We start from the raw sequence: 24,136 nt of genomic DNA on the forward strand, positions 1-24,136 counted from the left end.
GCAATAGGCACCCAGTCACGACAAATAATTATCTGACCCACAATGCCAATGAACCAAGGTTAAAAAACCCTGATATATTAATCTCAGCCTGAACTTCTTTCTTCTATTTCTTGCAGCTGAATTTGCTTTTTCCCAGTGGGTACTCCCATCTTGGAGTCCTGGCTCAGCCTATTATGATTCATCCGACCATCAAGCAACTGTGCTTTATAGAGGTTACAAACTCTTGGTCTATGTGTTTAATCTGGCTGAAAGGGTGCTTTGATTTAAACATTGGGAAATTAAAAAAAAAAAAAAAAAGATTTCAATTTCAGCTTCTCTAGATAATTTATATTATCTCTCAAAAATGAACCTGCATTTCCTACAGCAGAATTTGAATTCCTCTTTAAACAAGGTATAGGGTGTCCCTCTTATTTGCTATAGTCACCACCACCAATTCTAAATCACTCATTTATGATAACTTTTCAGGATACTGTCAACAATTGAATTTGCAATCTTTAACACTGTGCCTTATAAACATTAAGAAAAAAATTGTTAAAAACAAACAAACAAAAAACTTAGAGGGTTGGGGATGTGGCTCAGTGACAGAGCACGTGCCTAGCATGTCTGAGGCCATGGGTACCATCCTCAGTACCATAAAAAAAACAAAAATGAAAAGCTTTAAGACCTTGCACATATGAGGGAATGCAAACGAAGTGTGTGATAATGCAATCTCAAAATAGTATTAGCAACCTTAAAGTAAAAATGTGGTTCACAAAGAAAGACATTGTACATGTCTGCCAAATTTAAGGGCCTATGGAGATGTTTATTGAATTTTTAAAACTTGGGAGCTGGAAGTGTAGTTCAGTGGTACAGCACCTGCCTAGCATGTGTGAGGCCCTGGGTTTGATCCTTAGCTCTGCAAAGAAAATGAACAAACTAGGAACTATGGGTATAGTTCAGTGGTAAAGTGCTCACCTAGCATGTATAAGGCCCCTGAGTTTGATCTCAAACTCCACTCCTCCCACCCCCCAAAAATAGGAAGAACCCAAATGAACTACGAGCAAAAACAAAAACTTGGTAGTAAATTGGTACTGGCGGGGCACATTGGTGCATACCTGTAATATGGGTGGCTTGGGAGGCTGAGGCAAGAGGATCACAAATTCAAGGCTGACCTCAGCAACTTAGTGAGACCTGACTATAAATAAAAATTAAAAAGAGCTGGGAATGTGGCTTGGTGGTTAAGCACCCCTGGGTTCAATATTGACACTAAAAAAAAAAAAAAATTGGTGTTGGGCCATACACAGTGGCAATTAGTGGGCCTATGTATAGTCCCAGCTGCTCAGTAGGCCGAAGCAGGAGGATCACTTGAGCCCAAGAGTTCCAGGCCAGCTTTGGAGACTTCCATCTCAAGAAAATAAAATAGAATAACATAAAATGTTATTATGCTTAAAACCAATCATGTTGGGTTATATATATCTGCTTTTTTTGATGGGATAAGAGAAAAAGGGTGAAAGATATACAGAAAATGGTAAATTTTTCCTCAATTTAATCAAGTGAGATATATACACAGATATACACATACATATTTTACATGTGGTGCTAGGAATTGTGCTTGCAAGGCAAGCACTCTATCAGCTGAGCACATTCCTAGCCCCACATACATATATTTTTTTGAGAGATGATAGGAAGTGTGAATGAAGTCTCATAGGTAAATTGGAGGGATATCTGGGCTGTAGAAAGGAACTGTGTTGGGCAGCAATCAGAAATGAAAGCAGATAGTAAATGGATATGTATCTTTAAGATGTATCTTTAACCCCAGACTTTTGTTGTTTACTTGTTTTGTAGTACTGAGAATTGGACCCAGGAGTGCTCTACCTCTGTGCTACATTCCCAGTCCTTTTTATTTTATTTTTTTGACACAGGTTCTCTCTTAAGTTGCTGAGGTTGGCTTCCAACTTGAGATCCTCCTGCCTCAGCCTCCCAAGTAGCTGGGAGTACAGGTGTGTGCCACCATGTCTGGTTATAGAATGTGGGTTTCAAGTAAACACTGTCACTTATTAAAAAGGGAAGGTCAAATGGTCTTGACTGGCAGTGGCTTTCTGTTGAGCCATCAGTTTTCTCAATTTGGAAGAGCACAATAACAATGCCAGGAAGAAGCTTTTAGACCTGACTGAAAATAGGAAATCACTACTGTATTTTTCTTAAACATGTGTGCTGCTGAAAGGCAAATAAATAATTCTGACTGAAATAAGGGCTAATATATTCATGATCATAAAATTTCCAAGGAGTCAAAAACAGCCAAGCTGCACTGTGGATGTGTATATATGTGGGTCCACCCAAGTCTATTAGAAATGTGTGGAAAAGACTTGATATGGAGCCAAGTTCAGGAATCTGCAAAGTCCTGCTTGGACTCCTGCAATGTGAAGGGACATGTTTACTTCAGGGATTCAGCTGCTGTGAGGACCCAAGTTATCACATTCCTGGGTTATATTGATCCAGATACTCAAACTGTCCAGTTCTGGAATGTAACAGGATTTACTGAATTAAACAAATTGGTTTCTGATTTATTCAGATTTAATAGATGGTAAAGCTGAAACACTTTCCTGAACAAATAAATTATACTGCAAGAGTTCTGGCACAAAGTATAGTGACAGTCTATAAAATCCAGATGATTTTTGGGAAAGACATCTGGTAGAAATGTGTATCATCACACTTTTAAATGTGGCTTTCGATGAGGCTTGGCTACATAGGGAAACATTTTGTTCATCTACCTTGACAAAATGCAAAGATTCCTTCTGGCAGAATGTTTGGTGAACACAGGGAGATTTAATTTAGTTCCATAATGTTGAATTAGATAAATTTTCATGGACCATTGCAAAGATGTGTACCTAACAGAATCTTAGGGAAACTTTGGCTTTAACCTACTTTGACAGAGAAAAGATTAAATGCTGCTGACCTTTGTCTATGTAAATTTCCTGTGCAGAGCGCCCCATACACCCTGGTAAAAACTCGAGAATGTATCTGCTGTTAAAACCATAGAAGTCCTTGGAGGAACATGTATTTTGCCTTTTAGTGGATAACCAAAATGAATAGAAAGAATCTATAGACATGTGAGAGAAACTGGTGAAAACCAAAGATCCATGACCCAGCAAACATATTTGGGGGTCCGCAAACTATTTTTCAAGGGCTATCTTCTGAGGGAAGAAAGATATTTTTGAAAAGCATGTGTTTGTGTGTGTTGTGATGAGGGCAGTAGGATATTTGGGATACTGCTTAGTGTTTTCTGCCAACAATCAGAAATAAACTACATACCACACCCCAGAATGTACTCGAGATGTCTGGCACCAGTGCGGTATTTTGCTGGTACTTTGAATGAATGATCCCTTCTTGGAAGGTGTTGAGGCACAGCAATAGTTTATAAAGTACCTTGTCTATATACCTGAGGGGGGGGAAGGGGGGTTTAAATTGAAACTGAAGGTGGGAAGATAATACCCTACCTGATGTTTGGGAAGTGGTAGGACAGTGACTATCAGATTGTGCCCTCCTGCCTGCCTCAAGCCCTGGTATAGCCTGTCCTTTAGAAGAGAAGTATCTTCTATATTTGCAGTTCCCAGGTCATCTACCACTTAATGACAGGCATTAAGATGAAGGAAAAAATACTGTTTGATATATTATGAAGAATGAGGCTTGGCATAATGGTACATGCCTGGAATCCCAGTAGCCCAGGAGGCTGAGACAGGAGGATCAAGTTTCAAGGCCAGCCTTGGCAACTTATTGAGACCCTGTCCAAAATAAAAAAAATTGCCAGGTGCATTGGTTCATGCCTGTAAACCCAGTGATCTGGGAGGCTGAGACAAGAGGATCGCAAGTTCAAAGCCAGCCTCAACAATTTAGTGAGGACTTAAGCAACTTAGTGAGACCCTGTCTCAAAAAGGGCTGGGGATGTGGTTCACTGGTTAAGTGTTCCTGGTTTAAATCCCTAGTACAAAACAATAAAAAACAAAAAGGTATTGGGATGTAGCTCAGTAGTAAAGCACCTCTGAATTCAATCTCCAGTACGGGGGTTAAAAAAAAAAAAAGGGAATTATTTTGTTTTCATTGGAAAAGAGACAACATAAAAGGGAGTGTTCCTGATGATGCAGGCCTTTGAATGTCATGCTTAAGAGTTTGCATTTGATTCCACTGCCAGTTGGAAGCAAACAAAAATATCTGTAGCAGGGAGTGACATGGCTGAATCTTTGTTTTTGTAAAAATCATCTGGTTGCAGTTTGGGAGAAAGACTAGGAAAGGACTTGATTGGAAGTAAGGTGATCAGGTAGGTGACAACTACCACAACTGAAATATAAAAATGGAAGGACTTTATAGAGTTAGAAAGGGGATGAGGAAGACATATTTGATTATTTTTTATGTTTTTTTTTTTTTTTGTGGTACTGGCGATTTAACCCAGAGATGCTCTACCATTGAGTACATCCTTAGTCCTTTTTATTTTATTTTTTTTTTTAGAATAAGCAGTCAACAATTGCATTCACTTATTTTTAATAGCAGTATCTTTTGTTCTTTCAAAGACACAGTAAAACAAACAAAATGCCAAAAATATTAATTATTAAAACTTTTAGTTGACATGAGATTAGAAAAACTGGTAACCAAGATAGTACAATTATTGTAGCCTGGACCCAGCCCCTTTTATTTTATTCTGAGACATGGTCTAAGCTGCCCAGATTGACCTTGAACTTATGATCCTCTTGCCTCAGTCTCTTGAGTGGTTGCAATTACAGGCATGTTCCACCACATCCAGCAGAGGGAGACATATTTGAAAGAAACTGATTTAGTAAATGAATAGAATCAGGAAGCTTAGCTGAACTGAGTATAACCTCTACAATAACATTTTTATTGAGCTGGCATTGAAAATCTACCTGGGACAGAAAGCTTGCATTTTAAGCACATAAATGTTTCATTCAGTTTTAAAGGCAGTGAGGTTGGAAGAAAGTTTTTCCTTTATAATAAAAAAATACAACTGAATCAAATGGAAATGAAATGACATCTATTTTCATTATGATGGGATCAAGTTCTCTTCATAAAAGGAAATTGCCAGTTGATCTGAATGTCTAACTCCCATGCTTCACTTGGACAATTTGAGGAAAAGATGACAGCACATGCTGGGTGTGGTGGCGCACACTGTAATCCCAAGCGGCTTGGGAGGCTAAGGAGGAGGATCGTGAGTTCAAAGTCAGCCTCATCAATTTAGTGAGGCGCTAAGCAACACAGCGAGACCCTGTCTCCAAATAAAATATAAAAAAGGGCTGGGGATAGGACTCAGTGGTTAGGCACCCCTAGGTTCAATTCTCATTACCAAAAAAACAACAACAAAAAGATGGCATGGGCTGGGGTTGTAGCTCAGTGGTACAGCACTTGCCTGGCATGTGTGAGTCACTGGGTTCGATTCTCAGCACCACATAAAAATAAATTTAAAAAATAAAGGTATTATATTCATCTGTAACTAAAAATATTTTAAAAAAAGATGGAAGCACATACTTGGAAAGTTAACATCTACTTATGTACCAGTTGTATTAATGCACCATCCAGAAATTAGTGTCCCAAGTGCTATGATCTGTGTGCCTCTATTGATTCATGAGGGGGAACAATTTTCCCTGGGTCAGGTAGAAACCTTTAGGCTTAATTCCTTGCAACTTTTGAAGATAATTAAAACTCAGGTACAATTTTAAAAGCAGGCAAAAGTCATCTTCTAGCTCTGGAATCAGACTGCCCCTTTCAAATCCTAGTCCTACCTCTGGCAGCCTGGAGGATCTTGGACAAACAACCTGCTACTTCGAGTCCTTACTTTCCTAGTTTGTGAAAGAGGGATAGTAATAGAGCCTAACTCAGAGAGTTACCATAATGATCCAGGAAGATGTCCTCAAAAAGTGGTCAGTTTGGTGGCACATGCCTGTAATTCCAGTGACTCAAGAGGTTTAAACAGGAGGATTTTAAGTTTGAGGCGAATCTCAGCAACTCACCAAGGCCCTAAGAAACTTAATGAGATCTGTCTCAAAAGTTAAAAAATGAAAAGGGCTGGGGATATGGCTCAGTGGTTAAGTACCCCTGGGTTCAATCCGTGGTACCAAAAAAAAAAAAAGTCAGCTCAGTGCCTGACAGATTATTACCAGTGCAGGAGTCAAAGCAGAAGACAGATGAGAAGGTAGAAAGTGAGTGGGGGTCTGGGGATATAGCTCAGTTGGTAGAGTGCTTGCCTTGCAAGCACAAGGCCCTGGGTTCAAATCCCCAGCACTGCAAAAAAAAAAAAAAAAAAAAAAAAAAAAAAGAGTGAGTGGGATTTCTTTGAGTTACTTCAGGAAAACGATGAGATTTTAAGTCGAGATTTTAAAATATATTTCTGTGGGTTTCATTCACATTAAAAAAAATAAATCTGCATGGAGTTAACACATGTTATATGCCTACCCTATACCTCTGTATCTAGCCTCAAAATGCCATGTTTATCCATCACCATATGTGGCTAAGAGAAGAGAGAAAATAGGATAATGCAGAACTCTATATTTTTCTCCCCACTTTGCAAAATGCTGTTTATTCACCTTTGACTAAAGTCTACATCTTCATCTCATTTCTCCACAAATATATCTGGAGTCTGGAAAGAATCATGGCCATCAATAATGTAATGTTTCAAAGCTGTGGTCATTGTAGACAGCATTTTCTTGGAGAGGGATTTCTATGCATGCAAGTAATTTTTTCAGAAAGAATATCAGCATTAAATTTTGAAACTCTGATGGCACTAGATTTCTATAATTATTTTTGTAGGGCATGTACCTGGACAACTAGTGGAGATCTGAATTGTTTAATTTATGTTGTCACTATGTTCATCCATATAAATAATCCTTTTTTCATATCTTCTGGGCAATGTTATGTCAATGAAGAATTAATTTTGGAAGCAAGGATCACAGAAGGGTACCTGATAAAAAATTTCTCACAAATAGTTTCCTCTCATGGTTTTAAAATATTAAAAAGGTTCAACAATGACTATACTTGTCTGAGACTAGAATTTTTAACCATGGTCTGAAATTCTCACATGAGATGATGTGTCAGAGAAGTCAGGGTCCCACTGTGGAAGTCTGTGATGATAAATCTCTATTTCATCATTATTTGGTACTAAAGCTGTTTTGGTTCTCAATCACATATTGTCAATGACATTTATAGAAATCCAGAGAAATACTGAATTTAAGGTGGAAATTGAATTGACAACCTTATATTCTTACTTTAATTTACTTCAAGATATTTCCTGTCTTAAAGAAAGAGAAAGCAAGCTGGGGTTGTGGCCCAGTGGTACAGCACTTGCCTAGTATGTGTGAGGCCCTGGGTTTGATCCTCATCAGCCCCTATAAATAAATAAAATAAAGGTCCACTGACAACTAGAAAAATATTTAAAAAAGAAAGAGAAGGCTATTCTCCTAGAGGAAAAAGAACAATAGTTAAAGAACCTGCAGAATATTGAGGTTGAAGTCACTTCACACAACAATACTATATATCATCCAAAGAGGTAAAAAGTGAATTCAATGAAGGGGATGGAAAGGAAATTTGTTTTGGAAGCAACAGCAATGCTCTTTCAACACAGCAGTAAAAATGCAGAGGGAGGAGAAAGGACAATTCTAGAACTTCCTCACATTCATATGTGATTATTCTTGAACATATTTTTTGCCTTTTTTTCCTCCTAGGAGACAGGAAGGAGTATGGGATAAAACAGAGAACTGAAAGATAAAATAAAGCACAAGTTGAAAACATGCCTATTGTTCACAACCAACCAATTTTTCAGCCAGATTCATTATTGTGATGGCTTAGGGACATTTATCCTAAACACCTTTAATTATTTTATGGCAATGAAAATTAATCTAGCCACTGCAGCATTCCATTTCCTCATGATTATTCTATATCAGGAGTATTTTGTTGAGTTCTGCAAAAGAGACTTTGAGACCAATGTAAAACTGAAGCAGTGTGAAAGGACAGACTCAGGAAAGTGAAGGAAGGGTCTTGATATGGTGACTTGGTAGGAATGGTAGAAGCAATCAGTGAGAAAAACCTAAGAGGTTTGACAGCCGTTTTCTGTTACTTGAAGATGAAGAAAAGGTAATACACTTATTCTGGGTGGTTCTCATCTTGGAACTAGGGCAAGAATGTTAGAATAGAAAAATTTTGACTTAGAGAAGCAAGAACTTAGGGACTGGGGGTGTGGCTCAGGGGAGAGGGCTTGTCTAGCATGTGCAAATCCCTGGGTTCAATCGCCAGTACCTAAAGAAACTTTAGAAAATTAAAGAGAGAAAGCAGGACCTTCTCTTCTGTTGAAAATTGAGAGACAGAGAAGGGTCTACCAACGAACCAATAAACCAAACAAATAGAGCCCATTGCACTGGGTGGGCACCATGGAAATACAGACACAGCCTGAAAGCAGGATATGCTCGAAGGCACTAATGCATGCACTAAGGGGGTTTTTAACATCCTCCTTCAACGGCAAGAATCTATGATAATAGATATAAATTTTGAGTCTTTATTCTGTTTACACATCAGGAAACTGGAGATTAGCAAAATTAAAAAGCTTACAAAAACCATTCAGCTGGTAAATTGGCATGGTTAGAATTCTTATCCAAATTGGTAAATGCCTGTTCTTAACCACTAGGCATCTGAGACATGAGAATCTTTCTTCAAGGGTGCTTAAGCAGTAGAGTTTCTGAGAATGATGCTGGATTTAAGAAATAAATATACTTTCCTTTTCTAGAACTGCACCTGTGACTGAATGAAAACAAAACACAACTCTTCAGGGCAAATGAGGACTAGCAGGAGGAAGCTCAGGATGATACAAGGAAAAGAAACTGACTGATTCTTATTAGATTCTTCCTCACTACTCCCTACTTTCCACTTCCACCTCCAGGCCCAATGAAGCCATTTTCAATCTTCACTCTCCTCTCACGGCTGTTAGTACTGTGCAAGAGGTCCCTCGTTGCCCAGGATCTGTTCTATTCCTGGGGCTGGTTCTGAATCTGCTGTTATTGCAAGATGACTTTAGAAGAACCAAATTTCTAGACTAGGAACCTAAACCAACTCCCTTCCAGCCCATGGCAGTTGGATTCTGAGGAGTAAGTGAAGATACTCATACAACTGCATATTCCTAACTGATTCTCAGAGGGTTAAATTCCAAATGCCCTTTGGTTCTCTTTTGGTAACCCAAATCTCATATGAACCTGTTGGATTATATTTACCTAAGGAGTTTTCCTTTCCTCTGAGACACCAATATGATTTCTTCTTGATTTTTTTTTTTTTTCTTTTCTCGTCTTTTCCTTTTTTTCGGGTACTGGGAATTGAACCCAGAGATGCTTTACCACTGAGCTAAGTCCCGGACCTTTTTCTTTTTTATTTCAACACAAGGTCTCAGTAAGCTGCCTCAAACTTGTGATCCTCCTGCCTCAGCCTCTTGAGTTGCTGGGATTACAGGCATGTGCCCCCCAACCATTCCCTGTTCCTCTTGGCCTTCTAATTTCAAGGGTAGTGTTTCAAGTGTTACATATCCATCTGGGTTAATACTCGTGACACATGACACAATAAGAGAGAAGAAAATCAAAGAGGGGAAGAAACGTTTAACCATTATTTGCTCTGATCAAAGCCCACTAATCAAAACCCACTGTGGGGTTCTGAGGAATCCATTTTGTCCTCCACCCAGCAGAGTCCTTAAAAGGAACCAGTTTCATTACCAGAATAGCACCCTCTGGAGATTAGTATGAACCAATGTCATATCTCAAGTTTCCAACAACATTCTTCAGAATCAGATCCTTACTAAAACAAATCAAAGCTAGTTTATCTCAGCACACTATTCTGGATGAAGGCCTGTGATCCATCTCTAAACATCTGCACCTCTCTCTCTACATATTCAGGGACTTGCTTACAATTATCTCAGCCAAGAGAATACTTTCCATGTTTTTTTTCCCCTTGGGTCTTACCAGAAGTTCAGACTGCCTGATCAGGGCAGACTGGGGTGAGACAAGTGAGGTTGGGTCTTGAAGTGCAGTGTATTCATTCAAAGGCCCTACCTTAGTTCTGACTTGCCATATTTGAACCCATTGAAATCCACGAATATTAAGTAGTCTAGTGTGTTGAAAAAGCACTGAAATGCAGGACTCTTAGTTCTGAATGTCACTAGCTGTGTAACTTGGATAACTCACCTTCTCACTTTTGAGAACCAAGTGGCTCATGTGGAAAATACATGTAAAAGACATCTAGTTTAAAACCGTTTTTTTTGGTAGTTACTGGGGATGAACCCATGGTTATGCTACAACTGAGCTACATCCCCATCCCTTTTTGAGATAGGTCTCACCAAGTTGCCCAGACTGGCCTTGAAGTTGTGAGATTTCTTTCCCCTTCCCCCCTTTTTCTTTGTTTTAAAATGGTACTTGGGATTGAACCCAGGGGTGCTTTACCAATGAGCCACATCCCCAACCCTATTTTGTATTTTATTTAGAGACAGGGTCTCACTGAGTTGCTTGGTGCCTCACTTTTACTGAGGCTGGCTTTGAACTCGCGATGCTCCTGCCTCAGCCACCTGAGCTGCTGGGATTACAGGTGTGCACCACAGTGCCTAACCCCAGTCCTTTTTTCATTTTGACACAGAATCTTGCTAAGTTGCTTAGGACCTCACTAAATTGCTGAGGCTGGTTTTGAACTTGCAATCCTCCTGCCTCAGCTTCCCAAGTTGCTGGGATTACATGAGTCTGCCACTGTGCCCTGATTTTTTTTTCCCCCTCTCAAGGCTGGAGATTGAACCCAGGGCTGTATATATGCCAGGCAAGCACTCTACCACTAAGCTATGCCCCCAGCCTTAGTTCTAAATTTTTAGATTCTGTCCTTGGGCTTTCCTAAGCTAACTGAGAAACTCAAAGATGACAGGACAATGTATCCTAGCTCTTATTACTTTCTATGCCTCTAAGTAGCACTGGAGCCACTGTTTTGCATAGAGTAGGCATTCAGAAAATGGCTTCAAGCTCCAAAATACACGTGTGGATCCCATGCTCTGGAGTCTTGCAGCTACAAATAGAGGTCTCTTGTTTTCTGGTCAGGAGGCATAAGAGAGCCTTGTTGATAGATGGAGCAGTCATAGTGAGGACAGGCATTGTGGCAAGCACCAGCATGTGCGTCCTAGGTGTGTGGGGGGGTGGTGCTGGTCCAACACATATTCACCTTGAAGAGGAAGATGGGCCAGACCAACAAAAAAAAAAAAAAAAAAATGATGATGGAGATTAATATTGGATAACCAAGAAATGACTAATCAAAATTCTACTATACATGTGAAAATGATGCCAAAATTTCAGAAAAGTTCAATTTGCAAGAAGAACCAACAAGAGTAGAAGAAATCATCTATGGTCTTATCAGAGGAGAAGTTGCCAAACTTTAAACAGCAGACTTTGATAGTATATAAAAGAAAAAAGATGCACATATTATAACATCATTGACAACTGTAAGCCAGTTACAAAGGAGTGTTGAAAACAGTAATGGCAAGTAAAGAAACAACATTGTGTTATTGAAGTTGATCCTATGCTTACTGTAGAAGAGAAGAACACTTGCATGTTAGAATGGTACACAAAATCACACAATTTTCATGTTGAACAAGCTACACCAAAAAGCTGAACTTCATAAATTACAGAAAATCTGATGTACTCAAGGAAGGGTATGATAATTTCTGTGATAAACTCCAACAACACAATGCACTCACATTTTGACTGGTATTGGTGATGTAATAGAGGAAGTTAAGGAATGAGTTTCTATTTATCATCCAAATGCCAAAGTAGTGTCCAACTTCATATGTTTTGATGAAAACGGGGTATTCAGAGGGCATGAAGGAGAATTAATTTGTATATTTAACTAACATGATGGTGCCTTGAAGAATAAAGAATATGTCAGTCAACTAAATGACAGTAACAACATAATTCTACTGAGAGACTTCCTAAGGGACTTAAGAGTGCAGATAGAGGAGTCAATGTTGAACACATTTTGAAAATTAGATATCTAAATGACAGTGTAGATGAGCTTTTGGAAAAGCATAGATTCTAATATAGTTTTAGTAAAAAAATATGAATCATTAGAGGTCACTGACTTTATTCTGCAGAAAATTCTATAAACAAGCATTTTTCAAAAAGACCTCTCTCATGTATACAACTGACGCAAGAACTGCCCATCTGCTCATCTTGCAGAAGAACTCTTATTTATAATATATTCTTGCTCTTGAAGTCTTCCCTTTATGTAACTGAATATTTTCAGAATTGCTGAATCCATCAACTGGCAGCTCCTTTTCTTCACCTGTCTCAATACACTCTTCACTGTATTTTAAAACAGTTTTTTTAGAACCTTAATACCAAAAATCAGAAAAATAACTCCCTATTTTTCCAAATTCAATTTTTTGTAATTTAATGTTATCATGCAGTTTTGGAGGAGTCTTTTTACACAGGGAAAGTTTGAATAAGTTTAAGAAGTTTCATGAAATGGTAAAATAATGTGCACAATTTTAAGTATTACCATTTTTTGTAATTTGGGTGAATTATTCTGATGGTATCAACATCTCTGAAAATGGAGTCATATTTGGTTATTTTGTCAGGAGTAAATCAATACTCACTAGAAAACACTGGTACTTAGTATCTGCAAAAACTGTATCTACATGTGACTAATCATTACAAAATGTCCCGAATATATATATGTGTGTGTGTACACATACATACATATGTGTATTTACATATCATTTATATATACATATATTTATATACACACATAGGTATGTGTAATATATGTGTGTGGATATAGATATATTTAAAGTACTGGTGATTGATGAAATGCCTACATTAAAGCACTGATAATCAACATGAAGTGTCCTCAAATAAGGTTTTTCAAAATTTTTGCATAATTGGAACAAGAATATGGACCAAAGTTCAAAACTGAAAGCTTCCACAATTTGAAAACATTTTTCAAATGAAAACGAAACCTCCCATACAAAACCCTCTTTCCATTATTCCTACCACAGAAAAAAATGTGAAATTGGTAGTCTTTCTGCTTCATTTGAGCATGGCAAGGTCTTGTTACCTCCCCTTCTTTTTTCTTTTCTTTTTCCAGGAAATATTCACTTCGAGTATTTCAGGTTGAGAGTGAGGCTGACTTACGTAATTATCCAGCCCTCAGGGATTTCTTCCCATCTAAAGATACAAGTAACACCCTTATGAGTCACATTTCATAAAATGTAACATCTGTGAGAGAAAGTAATAAACACTGCAGTGCTCAACAGCTGTACAATTTTAGAAGAAACAGAACCTTCACTTCCCAACAAGTTCTTCATATTTCAGTTTGCATAATTAGAAGAGAAAACACATACTTGGACATTTAATCTACATCTTTGTTCTTCTCTTTTTCGTCCTTGAGAAAGAGGGAGGGAGTAAAGAAGGAAAAGATCCTCTTTCAATTGAAAAATATAGAAAATACAACTTTCAATTGTAAAATATTTTATATTATAACATCTTTTCTATTTACTTACTATTTAACAAGTGGAAGAACTGAAAGCGCAAGAAACACTACTGAGACCCTGACAATATATAAATATACACACATGTGTATGCATGTACATATGTATACATATATATATTTTTTGTAGTAATAGGGATTGAACTTGGGGTCACTATATCCCTAACCCTTTTATTTTTTATTTTGAGACAGTGTCTCACTAAGTTGCCCTGTCTAGCCTCCAATCTGTGATCCTCCTGCCTCAGTTTCCAGAGTTGCTGGGATTACAAATCTGCACCATTACAACCAGTAGCCATATTATTTTATAAATTGTTTCTAGACACAAATGGAATATGACAGTAATTATGTAATAAACAATATTAAATTTCTTTCTTTCATATTTGATATTAATTACCTTGTTCCAGAAATAAAGGTCTAATATTTGAGGAAAGTAAGTGTGATTTTTTTTCTTTTGGTATTGGAGATTGAATACAGGGACACTCAACCAGTAAGCCACATCCTCAGCCCTTTTTATGTTTTATTTAGAGACAGGGTCTCACTAAGTTGCTGAGGCTGACTTTGAACTCCCCATCCTCCTCCCTCAGTCTACCAAGTCACTGGGATTGCAGGCATGCACCACCTTGCCCAGTAGAAGTGATTTTTTTTTTTTTTTTTTTTGTGGTGTTGGGGATTGAACCCAGGGCCTTGTGCATTCGAGGCAGGCACTCTACCAACTGAGCTATATCCCCAGCCCTAGAAGTGATTTTTTAAAAAGGTTATTAGGTATGGTGGTTCACAGAAAGGATAGGCATAGGTAAATGTCAAAACTCTCAACAGTTTCAATACTTTAGGTAATTCAAAAGCCAAGTACAGTTACCAGGCACTCAAGTACAAGCACCTAGTCAGAAAATATCTTAGCACCTATACCAGTAACATAATGTACCTTCACTGAAATATAATGGGAGTGATTTATTTCCTGATCAGGAACTTGGAAAGAACTCCAAGTTCAGTAACAAACCACTTCATAAACTAACATTTCTTTTTGAAGATTCTACCTTTAGTATAGTTTTCTATATTTTTTCTGTTCATCACACATTTATCTCAAATAAGGTAAAATCAAACAAATCATCTTAAGCCCAAAGAATAATTCCCTGCAACCAGGTTGAATAACTCTTGAGTGCTTACTCAAAGCAAAAAACAATAACAATTCTAAGGTCACACTTAAATTCGCTGGAGAACACTCATATTAGTAGTCATTGGTATCTTGAGTTGAAGACACTTTTTGTTTACATTCAAGATACTGTTTGGAAGATTCTGAAGGGAAAATCATGATGACTATTCAATTATTTCTTTTTTAAAAAATGTAATTCTACCATACTAACCTGGAAAATGGGACTGAGAGGCAGCGTCCAGGAGGTCCTGTTGCATTACCTGTCTTTCATTTCAGAATTCTCTTATTAAGCAGCACCAGCATTGAACTTTATGTCAGTACAAAGCAAATCATCTTCTCCAACAGGTTTGCCTGGCTGATAATGTGCTTAGGCAGCAATTACAGGCCCTGAATTATTTCCCTAAGATGGATTTGGTAAGCCTACATTAAAGAAGGCTGTAATATTGGCTAATGGCTTATTCAAGCCTGCCATTAGCAGTTGGAGAACGGGAATTCTCCCTTTACCAACCCATTTCTAGACTTTAATCTCTTTGAAATGTACGTTTCAGAGTGGAGAAAGATCAGGGGACCATGCTTTGATGAAGCCGGACGAGATGCGCGGCCGTTCGGGGGCCTGCGCGCCGCCGCCTCCTCACGTAGGGGGGTTCACCTCACCCAGGTCTGGGGGGCCACGTCCAACTCACCTGGTCAGGAGCACCCCGCGCCCTGCCGCGCCCAGCCCGCGCCGCACACGTGGCCAACGCAGCTCCCACCGACGCCCCGCCCCATCGCTGCGCACCGCCCTGCGCACCAAGTTCCGTCGCGCCATGACGCCTGGTCCCATGGCGCCATGTGCCATGGCTACTGCCGCCAAAACTCACCCCCACACTGGTTCTTCGGCTACCAAACCCACTTCCTCTCCCTTACCTAACAGGCCCCTTTCTAGGCCCAACCGGGGACTCGCTGCCCAAAGTCAAACGCGGACGTCCAGCGCTAATCGTGCATCACGTCCACAGCCTACTCATCACGGCCACCCCCTCAGGGGGAGGGGTAGGCCCGAGAGCGCCTGGAACTCCGAGGGCCGTGGTTCAGTCGTCAGGCTCCGTAAATACCAAGAACTTCCGGGTTGGTGAGCTCGTCCTGCCATGGTGGCGCCAGGCAGGCCGCGGGAGCCGCGCCACCTCCACTCCCTGATCGCGTGGCTCTTCCACTGGTGTTCCTGAATTCTGTCCTCTGGGGCAAACCAGAAATCTTGTAAGTACTCTGTCTTCCTGATGACGCCAAGCAACTCCAGGAGACCGTGGAAGCCATGGCGTGGTTTCGGGAAGCTCTGGTTTATAACCGGTTGGACATGGCAGGGTGGCGCGTGTGAGCCCAGCGACTCAGAAGGCCGAGGCGGGAGGATCCCAAGATCCAGGCCAGCCTCTGCAACCCAATGAGACCCTGTCTCCAAATAAAAATTTTAAATAGGCTCGGAGTGTAGTTCAGAGGTAGAGTACCCCGGGTTCAATCCCCGGTACCATGCAAATAATTCAATAAATGAAACAATAATTATGATAAAATTGAAAAACAATGATGATAATGAATGATAAAAAGTAAATAACCAGGTCATAACCCTGGCTGGCATCTGAAGTGGAGCCATAGGATGGTCAGTCTTGTGGGACTGAACCCTAACTTAATTTTAAGGTACATAGGGTCAGAATTGAGTTAATTTGTAGCATATCTGTTTGAAATCCATAGAGAAGTGAGAATGCCTGATGGAGGACCTCCCTAGTCTGGTGCAAAAAGTGAGACACCGGCAATTACTTTCAGTCTGATCATTTGTGATCTGGAAAGAAAATTCATGAGTAAACTATTATATAAGACAGTATATATAAAACCCAGCGTGATGGCGGCACACCCATACTCCCTGCAGCCATAGAGGCTGAGGCAGGAGGATGTTGAGTTCGAACAATTTAGTGAGGTCCTGAGTAACTCAGTGAGACCCTGTCTCTAAATAAAATTTTAAAAAGATCTAGGGATGTGGCTCAGAGTGGTTAAGTGCCCCTGTGTTCAATCCCTGGTACTAAAAAAGAAGTATATTTAACTGACCTAGAATAGTGCCACAGTAAGAGTTCAATCAATGTGATTTTGTATTCATCTGGCGTTAATTCTTTCATTGGGTGGATTGTGAAATAATACACATGACTAACATGGCTTTGTTGAAAGGTATCAAATTCTTGGGCTTTCAACTAATTTAATGATCAATGACTCTGATTAGAGAGCTTATTTGATGAGAATATGTGTGGTCAGTGTTGGTAACATTTGGATCTATGTTTAACCCTAAGACAAAAACAAGATAATGGTTTCCTGCTGTTAACAGTAAAGCTACACTGTGCTCATTCCTTCTTTACCAAAGGAGGACATTCTGATCCTGTGATAATATTCTAGTAAAGCAGTTTATTTATTTTGTATCAAATGATTCCATAGATGAGTTCTTATCTTGTGACAAATATGGGCACAACATAGCCAAGCTTGCTATGGTCTCCCTGACCCTCCGCAATCCAGCTGGCTGGAGAACTGATCAATTAATTATCTGCCTCAGCAAGAAAGAAATGCTGTCTGGGCCCTTGTGTAAGTTTTGATAAATTTGTTATTCACTGATTGCCTGAGAAGAATGTAAAAGGGAAAAAATGGTCATTCTGTAGGAAATCACTGACAACCATCTAAACAGTTTGAGCAGATTCAATTATAATCGCTAGAAAACTGTCCTTTAAAAAATTCAGATTTAAGTCTGAAAGTGGTGTGAATAATTTTGTAAATTTTCTAGTGAAAATTAATGGCAAGTTATTCTCTATAATTATTTTCTTCTCTCCCTGTGTTTTGGGAGAAATAATACATTTCTGAGGAAATGTGAAAACACCACTTTATGTAGTGTTTGGTATATTGTAATCTTTCCTACAAGACAAGCACTTTTAAGTCTGTGCTGATTCACTCTTCCCCATTCAGCTACCCAAAAACAAAAGGCAGAGGATGGAGACACTCCATGTTTAGATGTGAAATATCTTTGAAGAGCAAGGCATCCCTCCTGGTCAAGAATTAAAGAGCTTATCTAGGGTCCTTATGCAGTCTTCTAAAATTTTCCCAACTTCTACATTAGTGAATATAATGAACTATAATTAAGTATTCATTTCTGTGTGTATATATGTTAATAATGATTATATTTTGAATACAATTAATGAAATGAAAGCCCATACTGGGTAGAATGACAAATGGAAAGGTCATGTGTAATGTTGAAAGCAATTGGGTGATAGAATAAATAATTTATATCAATTTAACATCTTCCATAAGTTAACCATATAACCAATTTTGACTAAGTTTCTGTTTCCTGAACTTGCTGGTGATATTAAAATTAAGGAGAAAAATGCCAGTTCTTTTAAAGGGTAAGTTGTATTTTTAGATATTACTTCCCTGACCTACACAAACCTATGCCCCAGTCTAAATCAGGGTCCTGCTCTAAACCCTTCACTAATATATTTAAATGCTTATTTGATGAATGTCTGTCTCTTCCACCACTCTGTGGTTTTGCTTATCTTTATAACCCTAGAACCAGCTTAGTGCCTGATAAATAGCACTTGATAATATGTATGGACTGATTGAAAGACTACTCAGTGGATTTTTTAAAAAAGATTCATGCCTGTGGGCATCTAGCCAACATTTATTTTTGTCTGAGAGGCAAATGTGGATTGAGAAAGGAATTGAAGTTTTTTTGTGTGTGTATGTGTATACAGTACTGGGGACTGAACCCAGGGCTAGGCTAGTACTCTTGCCACTGAGCTGCATGACAGTCTTTATTTATTTATTTATTGACAAGAATTCACTAATTTGTCCAGGCTGGCCTTAATTTGGAATCCTTCTGAGTAACTGGGATTACAGGCATGTGCCACCATGCAGGCTGAAGTCATTAAATATCATCAAATCAATTAGTTTTTGAGTTCATTTCCTCTTTTTTATGAAAGGTGTTAAAATAATGTTGAGTATTTAGGAAAGTTAGCCTCACTCCTGAGAGATGTGTTAAATCTTTTCAGCCATATCATTAGACCAGGACCTCCTCCTCTTCCCACCCACCGTGGTACTAGGGATTGAACAGGGCCACTCCACCACTGAGCTACATTCCAGACCCTTTTTGTTTTTTTCTTTTGAGACAGGGTCTCACTAAGTTGCTTAGCACCTAGCTAAGTTGATGAGGCTATTCTCAGACTTGCAATTCTCCTGCCTCAGTCTCCCAGAGTGCTGAGATTATGGGCTTTTGCCACTGTACCCAGATCTTATTTTTATTTTGAGACAGGGTCTTGCTAACTTGCCCAAGGTGACTTCTAACTTGTGATACTCCTACCTCAGTCTTCTGAGTCACTGGGATTACAGGTATGTGCCACCCCACCCAGCAAGCTAGAAGTTTCAATTGACAACACATTCCATTTCCAGGGAGAGATGGTTAGATTTTTCCCCAGATTATTTTCAAGAGCAAACAAGTGGACTGGGAATGTGGTAGAATACTTGCCTAGTGTGTACAAGGTCCTATTTTCAACCCCTGGTATGCAAAAATAAAATTTAAAAGAGTAAGCAAGTCGGGCGTGTTGGTGCATGCCTGTAATACAAACAGTTGGAGAGGCTGAGGCAGGAGGATTGCAAATTCAAAGCCAGTCTCGGCAATTTAGTGAGGCTCTAAGCAACTGAGCAAGATCCCGTGTCACATATAATATAAAAAGGGTTGGGGGCGTTGCTCAGTGGTTAAGCACTCTGGGTTCAATACCTCGTGCCCCTAGCATAAAGCAAATAAGTTCACTATAAACTATTATAGTTGTCTAGTCATGAGTTGCTTATAATTAAAACCAGTTTACGTAACTACATTCAAAAGGAAGCAAGTACTCCAGGAGAGATAGCACACACCTGTAATCTAAGCGATTTGGGAGGCTGAGGCAGGAGGATCACAAGCAAGACACTAAGCAATTGGGTGAGAGCCTGTCTCTAAATAAAATACAAAACAGGGCTGGGGATGTGACTCAGTGGTGGAGTGCCCTTGAGTTCAATCCCCAACAACCCCCACCACCCAAAAAAGGAAGTAAAAACCATGCCTAATTACTTAAGTTGCATTTAACACATTAGGTAATACCTAACATTTCTTGAGTACTTATTAAATACAGTGCAATGCTAAGCAACTTCACATGGGTTTTCACAGTTAATTCTCACAATTCTGTGAGGTACTATTGTTACTTCCAAGAGGCTAAGAGGTTGGACAATTGGAAAAGTGGTAAAGCCCAGGGTCTGTGTGACTGCAGAGCCTGCCTTCTTCACCCCTCCACATGGTCTCTGTAGTAATCTCCTGTTAAAGTGCTATCTGCATTAGTGAGAGGCTCATAGGCAAGGACTACATTTTACTCATCTTGTACCTCAAGCTGAAGTGGCGTGTCAGAGGTTGATAGGTGCCCAATCAATGCTGAGTGGATGAAGCAGCATGTGCTTTCCCTGTCATCAAAACTATATTATGGGCTGGCAATGGTGATAAGTTGAGAGGCTGAGGCAAGAGAATCCCAAGTTCAAGGACAGCATTAGCAACTTGAACCCTGTTTCAAAATAAAAATTTAAAAGGGCATGGGGATGTAGCTCAGTTATAAAGCACCTGCCTAACATGTATGAGGGGCTGGGTTCAATCCCAGTACTCCCCCCCCCCAACACGTACACCCAAAAAAAAAAAAAAAAAAAAAAAAGAGGGAGAGAGAGACAGGGAGGCAGTGAAAAATGTAAAATCCTATCTAAGTATGTTTTTTGTTGTAACCTGAAAATTTTTTTAGTTGACAGTGAGACAAATGGAATAGCCCTTACAGTTTTAACTTGGGATTCATTAGTGTATGTAGGATGGTACATTGGTCACTGTGATTGCCCAATAAATGTATCAAAACTGAGATGAGTTTTCTAGGAAGGTGGTTATTTCTGTATCTGTGGGAGATGGATTCTAGGACTGCTTGGATATCAAAATCTCTGGATGTGCAGGTCCCTTATATAAAATGGGGTCTGCAGACACACAGTAGCCCTCCCGCTACCAGTGCTCAAGAGGACAATCTAGCTGAAGGGGAAGCGAAGAAGAACCTAAGAGATCAGCGAAGGTGTCAGCTACAGAAGTAAAAATGAAGCCAAAAATAGCAGAAAAAGATAAATCTTCAAACAAAGTGCAAGCAGAGGGGGAAAGGGTGGCAAAGGCAAAAAGGCTGAAATGACAAACCAAGGAACTGGAAATTTACCTGCAGAAGATGGAGAAACTGAAAACAAGGGGAGTCTGGTTTCTGACGAAGCAATGGAAGCTAAGTCTGATTAAAACTACATACTCATGATCTTTATCCATGGTCCCCGTTTTCCTTCTGGTACAGTCTGGAGGAATATTTGTAAATACAAACAAGTAGCTTTGGAAACTGTTTTGTTTGTTTGTTTTGTGCTACAAGTGAACCCAGGGATGTACTGAGCCACATCCTCAGCCCTTTATTATTATTATTATTATTATTATTATTATTATTTTTGAGACAGGGTCTTACTAATTTTTTTTTTTTTTTTTTTTTTTTGCGATGCTAGGGATTGAACCCAGGACCTTGTGCTTGCGAGGCAGGCAATCTACCAACTGAGCCATATCCCCAGCCCAAGTAGTCTTTCTAAGACTGAAGAATTCCCACCTCATCCTAGTTTTTAATTATAAATACTTTTCTTTTGAAGATGAAATCATTTCTTGGTTGTAGTTTTTGTTGTTTGTTTAAAATCAGAAAATAGTGTGACATTGAATTCTGGAGGCTGTGACTGTCTTTTCAACCTCCTCTCAGTTCCTCAAAGGGGTCAATTTACACATGTGCCTGATTCAGCCATCTCCTGGACACCACCTCCCTATGGGGCATGTAATTACAACCTTTTTAATTCACCACACTAAACCCCAGGACCCCATATGGGCAGTGCAGATATGCCACAGTGAACACCTGTGAGTCACAGTGTGCCTCCACAGAGCTCATGCCTGCTTGCTCTAAACCCACCGATTAGAAAGAACTCCCCATGGGAGCCACATGGCCATGCCTATAATCCTGTGACTAGGGAGATAAAGGCAGGAGGATCACAAGTTTGAGACCAGCCTCAGCAACTTATTGAGACCCTGTCTCAAAGAATAAAAAGGACTGGGATGTGGCTTAGTGGCAAAGCACCCCTGGGTTCAATCTTTAGTATCAAAAACAAAAAACAAAACACCACCAGGAAGAAACTATTGGAAACCTGCTTGACTGAATCCTGGGCCCCAACAATCTTTGGGTCTCTCATGCTGTCTTTCTTGCTCCCCACCCACTGGTTGAGCATGTGTGTTCTAGGAAGCCTCTTCTTGTTGGCTCTGCGAGGCTTGCTCCCCTGGCTCCCCTCTCCTCCCTGGGATCTATAATTTATACAATGCTTTTATTATTTCTTGTGTGTTATTGTGCTGCCTCCTTTGTGTCTCATCTGACCAGCCCCCCTGACACACGGTCCTCTGGCTTGGGGCTTTCTTAGAGAGGGGCTGTCTTTATAGGAATAAACTAGATAAAAGACAGACAAGAGCCACAAAGATGTCTGCCAGTAAAGGTGGACCCAAACTTATGTGTCTGCTTCAGAATTTTGACTTTAAAATGGAGGGTGATATGCATTTAATATAAACCTTACTTCGTCTTTTTAATTTTGATCTTTTCCTGGATGAGCAATATGCAGCAGTTCGCACTCTTGAGATGCTTGGCAGGGCAACGAGCCAGGCTTCTCAATCAGCCCTGCGATCACGAGGGGAAACAATCAATACTCTGCAGTGCGCTGCGTTGCTAGGCTACCGTGCTCTGCAGGCGAGGTGTAATTCAATCTGTTTTCAACATGAGATATTTTCAGCTTACAATGGGTTTATCTGGATGTAACCCCATCATAATTTGAGGAACATCTTTACAAAGAAGCTTTCTCTGTGAAGGACACCTGGTCACAGGTTGGACACTCAGGTATTAGGTCAAGCTAAAGAAGTATCCTGTGAGTCACACTGTAACACCCGAGACCGACCACCTTCCTGGATCCCTGGAGGGGGCAGAGCTAAGTCTTGTTCTCTTGCTCTCAGAACCAAATCAGAGGGAGATAAAATGGCGCAGCCAGCAGGGTGTGTGGTTATGGCCATGAGGGACAAAATGCCCTGACTTCCTGTGTGGCTCTCCCAGGAGGTCCCAACTGTGCTAGGAAGCAGCTCTGAGCGTTGAAGTTCTGTCGCTCATGCACCTGCCCTGCACCTCTGCCCTGTTTGCCTGCTGTGTCCACCTAAAGTGTCACTGCTGCCAGTTTCAGTGCTGAGTCCTCCCAAAGAGAGCAAAGTGACCCACACTTCTGGTCTAACAAGGAGAATCACAGGCATCATTGACAAGACAGTACTTTGAAAACAGAGTGTCCTCTTCCACCTTTCCCCAGAAGGAGGACCCTAGAGCCTGGATCAGATTGCAAGGTTATTACCTCTACCCAAAGTGAGGCTAAGGGCTAAAAATGTGCAGGAAATTAATTCCCATATCAAGGGAACCACCAAGCAGGAAGTCATAGCAGGAGGATGTGTTCTAACCTAGATAAGAATGGTCTCAAAACAGCAAACTAGCGGCACCAGTAAAGGGGAGATAAGGCTCCATTTGGGGCCTTGCTTTGCTTCTATAATTCTTTGTCCCCCTAAACTCAAAGAGCACACTCTAGAGAGGGCGGCAGCTGACTACAAATGGGGCCAGTGGCAACTGAAAATGGAGGTTGCTGCTCACAACAGGGCTATTTGGTATTTCTATGAGCATGACAGGAAATCATCCAGTGAGAGAGGGAAAATATATTTTAGCTGCCTACAGCATTCTAAAAATTTTACTTGAAACAAAAGGGTGGGGAAAGAAGCCATTGCCTAGGGACACCAGGTCGACTGCTGCTCTCCACTCCTTCCTAAGAACCACAGACTCAAGTGAGTAAAAGCCTAAAACAAGACTGGAAGAAAGAAGGAAAAAAAGGGAAAAACAGTATTGGTCAGGTAACCTCAAAACCGAATTTGAATAAATTGATATTTATAAAACACAAGCATACAAAATGGCAGTTCAGAGCCACAAACCTGCAATTAATGTGTCGTGAACATTCTAAATTACTTGCATCCCTATGTTGTTTTTAGTAGAACTGTTTTCTAAAGAAAACCTCTGCTTGCTCTTGGCTCTCCTGTCATGGTCGTGTGTGCTTTGTTACATCTTCCGTCATGGGAATCCTGTTTTCCTAATACACATTAACACGCTGTGAACAACTGAAAATTTGAACATGTGTGATATTAAATTGTGAATTAACAGCTGATCAACGTGAAGATATTGATAACCAACATCCTAATTTTAAGGAAAATTTACCGCCAACTTGTAGGCTAGAAAATAACAGGAACTATTTAGAAAAGAATTACAACTACATGACTGTTTA

At 39.9% G+C, this 24,136-nt stretch overlaps 1 protein-coding gene and 1 pseudogene across 6 annotated transcripts in view; one reads left to right on the plus strand and one right to left on the minus strand.

The window, feature by feature from the left end:
• CMKLR2 (chemerin chemokine-like receptor 2) overlaps positions 1-24,136 on the minus strand; it is a 39,177-nt gene that overhangs the window by 9,343 nt on the left and 5,698 nt on the right. The window contains exon 2 of one of the 5 annotated variants that reach the window (XM_079130691.1): positions 13,096-13,205. The exons of the other annotated variants lie outside the window; for them this stretch is intronic. The gene's annotated coding sequence lies outside the window, so the exon portion shown is untranslated. The remainder of the gene's footprint in view (positions 1-13,095; positions 13,206-24,136) is intronic. 5 annotated transcript variants of the gene reach the window in all.
• LOC306655911 (cytosolic 5'-nucleotidase 3A-like) lies at positions 11,286-13,084 on the plus strand (annotated as a pseudogene). The gene has a single exon. The product of its transcript is annotated as a cytosolic 5'-nucleotidase 3A-like (transcript).

This window comes from Sciurus vulgaris (assembly GCF_902686455.1).
Source record: "Sciurus vulgaris genome assembly, chromosome: 3".
NCBI classification, from domain to species: Eukaryota; Metazoa; Chordata; class Mammalia; order Rodentia; family Sciuridae; genus Sciurus; species Sciurus vulgaris.